We start from the raw sequence: 5,648 nt of genomic DNA on the forward strand, positions 1-5,648 counted from the left end.
CTCTAGGATAAGAGTATGCTCCTATACTCATTGTAGACGCCTATAAACTTTCCAGCTATTGACCCATTTCTCTGCTCCCCTACATAGCAGATCATCTCAAAGATGTTTCTATAGCTATTCTATAAACAACCCCAGCACACATGCTCTCCAAATAAGGCCACTTCTCACCACCTTCATCATTGTTACTCCAGTCCAAGCCACCATCATCTCTAGCCTGGGTTACTTCAACCAACTGATTCTACCCCTATCCCTACGTTCAGTTCTTTAAATTGTACCAGGATCAATATTTTAAAATGCAAAACCTGCTCAAATCCTCTATGATTATTCCAATGGTTTCCCGTCATACCTACAATAAAATTGGAACCCTTTGCTCTTGTCTACAAGGACTTCTACGCCCTGGCAGCCTCCTTTCTTTCCATGTTCATGTTCTGCTTCTTTCTGTCTCCTTCACTGTGCTCCAGAGCACATCAGATTGCTTGCCAGTCCTTGAACAAGTGAATTCCTGCCTTGCAGGCTCCGTACTTTCTGTTCCCTCTGCTTGATGTACTCTCGCCCGAAATTTTCTTGTAGCTTTCTCCCTAATCCCCATTTATTCAAATCTACTAAAAAATAATCTCCTCTAAAAGTCCTCCCCTGAGCACTCTACCTAAAGTAGCACTTCCTATCCACTCTCTCCACTGTATTTACTTCTTAGCACATATCTGTATATTTACCTGTTTATTTGTTATCTGTTTGTGTGTTTACCATTTGTATCCACTAGAATGCAAATTCCATGAAGGCAAGGGCATTATCTCTCTTGGTCTCTGCTATATCCCAGAGCTTAGGAGAGGGTGTGGCACATATTAAAAACTCAATAAATGTCTTGAATGAATGAGAGAATGGATGCTTTCTTCAATATACTCCTAGCAGGTTTGTGTCCCGTTGATACCTCTGAAATTTTCAGTCACTAATCAGCTACACATCGCCTCTCTGCCACTTTCTTGATATGTATATAGGCTACGGAATAGACTAAGCTTCTAAACAGCTCAAAAGACAGTGATTCCAGAGAGAGGTTAATTTCTTTCTTTCACAAGAGAATCCAGAGGAAGGTGGGCCATCCACAGCAGATGGGCGGTTCTACTTCACAAGAGCATTCAGGGATCAAGGTTTCTTTCATCACGTTCTCTGACATCCCTTAGAGCACTGTCTTCACGTGCATGATGAAAGCTGGGTCACTTCCATGTCCACATTCCAGTTATGAGAACCAGGAAAAGAGAATGGAGGAATGCACACTTGACATTTTAAGACCAAATCTAGCAGTTTGCATAAATGCTTTTTTTCTCGCAACTGGAACTTAGACACAAGGCCACGGTTAGCTGCAAAGGAAACTGGTGAATGCAGTCTCTGTATGGGTGGCCATGTGCCCAGTTAGAACTCAGTGGTTCCTATTACTCAAAGAACAATGGAGAAACTGGTTATAGGGGACAATTAGCAGTCTCTGCTACGACATCCTGGGAGCATTTGACACAGCTCATCATTTTGTTCTTCTTGAAATACTTTTGTTCCCTTGACTTCTGTGACACAACCCTTTCCTGGTTTTCCTCCTACCTTTCTCCCTGGTCTTTCTCAGTCTCATTGCTGGCTCTAGTTCTGCTGTTGGACTTCTAATGTTGGACTTCTCCCAGGCTATGTCTGTGTCATCTTCTATTCTTTCTGTTTACATGCTTCTAGAGCTAATTTTATGCAATCATATTACTTTGTATACCATCTAGATAGAAATAACATTAAATTTGCATCTTTAGCCAGGATCTTTCCCTGGAGCTCTTAACTCATATATTTAACTTCCCACTTAACAGGGCTGATCATTACTGCTCATTGCTTGCTCCCCCACTCCTCCCCGAATCCTCCTGTTCCAGGCTCCTGTGCTTCGAGAAATATTTTAACCTTAAATCCCAGTTGCTCTGGCAAAAGCTTAGGTATCATCCTTAACTTTACTCTTTCTTTTACCTCCTCACTGGCTAGTCTGAGAACCATAACCTCCAAAAACCATATCCCAGATGTGTTACCTTTTTTCATCATTACCACCCTGAGCAAAGCCAGCATCATCCTTTTCCTGGATTATGCATCTCTCTTTTTCTACTCCTGTCCCCTGATGACTCATTTCCACCCAGCAGCCCAAATAATCATTTAAAATCATGAATCAGATTAAGTCACTCTCCTAACCTCTCCAGTGTTTTCCATCACGTGTAGAATAAAAGCCAAACTCTTTACCTTGGTCTACAAGACTCTCTAGGGATTGACACCATCTACCTGCCTCTCCAGTCTCACCTCATGTCACTTGCCCTCTTGGTTAGCCCATTCCCAGCATAGTGATAGTGGTGCACAAGTTCATTTCCATTTTGGGGTCTTTGTATGGGCTGTTGCCCATGCATGGAGCACTTGTTTTCCAGATCTTCTCCAGGCTGCTCCTTCTTATTCTTTTGGTCACAGCTCAAATGCCAACTTCTCAGAGAAGACTTCCTTGTCCACACAGCCTTCAGGAGAGTCTCCCTCCCAACCCATAACTCTCTGTCACACTACCCTGTCTTATTTTCTTGGTGGCATTTACTACTATGTGGCATAATCTATTTGTTGATTGTCTATCGACTCTCACAGAGAATATAAATTTCATGAGAGCAGAGCTTGTCTTGGGTCTCACTGTACCTCCGGGACCACACACACATTGGGTCCTCAGTAAGGATCGGCGGAATGAGTGCCTGAATATGATACATTTTTAGCAACTTAAACACCATGATAGTCTGAGGAAAGATTTGATATTTCCAATATCACTTAAAGTCTTTCCATACATCTTTAGCGCCAAGTAATCTACCCTAGTCTTTTGATATAAGGATGAAAATGATCTTCTTATTTGGTAAATTCACTGGAAGTATTTAGGAGAGACCACAGTTTATAGTACAGGGTTCTTAATCTGGGTCCATGGTCCCTTAGAAGGTCCATGGATGTGCATGTTTGGGGGGAGTGAGTTCACAGGTGTGACAGATCCTTAGAGAGGTTTGACCCAAATAAAATTTACTTCATTAGAGAAAAAGTATTATAGACTCATAAGATCAGTGTTTATGGTCTAGCGTTGCCTCCTGCAAATAATATAAATTTGGGCAGGTTATGTAAATTCATTGCATTCTACTTTCCTCATCTCTACAAATAATTCTTTTGCATTCCAGCTTACGTGTACCTGGCACTGTAAAAGTGTATTTAATCTCATCACTAAATGCTAGGTCTTTGCTGCATCTTATGGATAATGATGATAGGCTCAGAGCACACTCAGGTCACGTGCCTGAGATCACATTCATCCCCAGGTAAGTTCTAGACCAAGACCCATGCTTCTTCCACTCTCCATATTCCTGCTCTTTGTAAGAGTTTGCCTTGCCATACTTTCGGCACCACATCTTCCCCAGGTAGGATAATTTCTTGCTTCACCTCCCTGCATAAAGAGAAAAGCAGCCAGCTGGTGATGTGTTTCTTCTACCACGTAAGTCTCATACCGAACCAGTTAAGAGCTCTGGGAGCCGAGGAGTATAGATCTTATTATCCATTCTTTATAGAAGTGAAAACTGAGGTACAAAGAGGTTCAGTAATTGACCTTATGTCGGAAAGCTAGTAATTTGCAGAGCTGGAAGATTATACTGCAAACTCTAATATTTTCTTACATATTCTATTACCGTGACCTTGGGAATCTTTATTGTACTAAAATTTTTTACTGGAGAGCTGACTTTCTATCTTCATAGTTCGGTTTTTGGCTGATCTTCAAAAAATTAGTTTAAAGTACTTTGCAAAGCTTGAGCAATATTTTTCTCTAAGAAGACAGGAAGGTATGTGACATGCCCATTGAACAAGGACTAATGACACTGTTAAGAAGGGAGGAAAAAGGATATCACTTCTACATCGATGTCGACTCTTACACATTAACACCAGACAATGACCTCTAAAATAAGGAGAGTGCCAGCTTAACATTGTGAATTGACAAGGATTTTGGAAATGAGGAATTAAGTTTGGCCAGAGATTCAACTCTGTAGCTATGTGGCTGAGTAAGAGGTAGCTGAAAAATCACATGAAAGCAACTGGTGAGTATCTGACTTAAATTTCTTCTCTATTCACCCTATCTATACAAATGGTCTATTACAATTCGTAAAAAATAGAGAAAATACTGCACAGTTTCCAACAGAGCCTTTAGGTGGCCAATGATATCACAGAGGTCAGTCTTTGGGAATAGCTATGCAGTGCAACTTTTGGTTTTAAATACATTTATCCTTAAGGATAAGCTAAAAGCTAAGTTTTCATAAGTCGTGTCAATGCATAGGAGTTGAAATATAAGCAATAGCTTGTTGGTCACTGAGTGTTTGTTTTTTGCTGCCCTCTCATTGAAACGTACCACTGGACTGCATACTTAAGTTAGGTAGGCTTTCAAGAGAATGGACGGGAAAGGGCAGGTGTTACCAGCTCCTGACTGTTTTCAGTGCATTTTTGTCCCATATACCAGATTAACTCCCCAGCTGCTTTCTGTCTCTGTCTTTGCCTTGTGGTTCCTTTTCTTCCCTCCTATCAACACCTTCGTCTATGATGAGATCAAATATCTCATCCGTTTTATTCACCATGTTTGCATTGGAATACTTCTGGCTGTCTCTAAAAATCAAATCAGTCTTCAGAGGATGAAGATACGTGCCCTTCAAGAAACTGACAACACAAAGGGAAATTCAGAAATATAAGGCCCAAAGGTGCCTTATAATGAAGATGGTATAGTTTGAATTATTTCCCTGAATTATTATCTTGGCCTTCTAGTTTCTTTGCCTTTAGCTGTTTTCTTAACATTGACAAAGAAAGCATTTTAGGTTCACGGGGGCTGAGTTGGAAGATAGAGAAAGAGAGAAAAAAAGGCAGGTTATGAGAAACATTAGTCTTGGCTCTCCCACTCCAGGTCTAAATACTACTGTTCTGGGAAGTTTGGAAACCACTGGATAATTTGAGGCTTCTTTGGACTGAAGAGGAGAAGACTAGATCAATATCTCTCCCTCTCTCTCGCATCCTCTCCTTCTCTTTCACCCCTGCCCCACCAAAGAGCCATGAAGGATACAAATGAGGAAGCAAGCTATCATCAGACACTGGATCTGCTGATGTCTTGACCTTGGACTTCCCAGCCTTCAGAACTGTGACAAATAAATGCTTGTTGTTTAAGCCACCAGTCTGTGGTATTTTGGTATGGCAGCCTGCAATGACTAACACAAGGGCATTCTCAGAACGGTAGGGTTTGTTCATCCTTCCTTGGAACAGATGCAGGAGGTATTAGGCCTTCTGGAGAATCATAGTGCCAATCAGCCAGAGTTTAGAAGTGGCCGAGGATGGATTCTTTATTATTAATAATTTTATTTTTAACTAATTAATTAATTAATTTTGAGGGTGAGAGAGAGCAGAGGAGGGGCAGAGAGAGAGAGAGAATCCCAAGCAGACTCCACACTGCCAGTGCAGAGCCCAATGTGGGGCTTGATCCCACCAACTGTTAGATCATGAGCTGAGCTGAAATCAAGAGTCAACACTTAACCGACCTAGCCACCCAGGCGCTCCTCGAGGACAGATTCCAAGCAGCGAAGGCCTGAGATGGCTCCTCAAATCTACCT

Source organism: Panthera tigris, chromosome B2 (genome assembly GCF_018350195.1).
Source record: "Panthera tigris isolate Pti1 chromosome B2, P.tigris_Pti1_mat1.1, whole genome shotgun sequence".
Taxonomy (NCBI): Eukaryota; Metazoa; Chordata; class Mammalia; order Carnivora; family Felidae; genus Panthera; species Panthera tigris.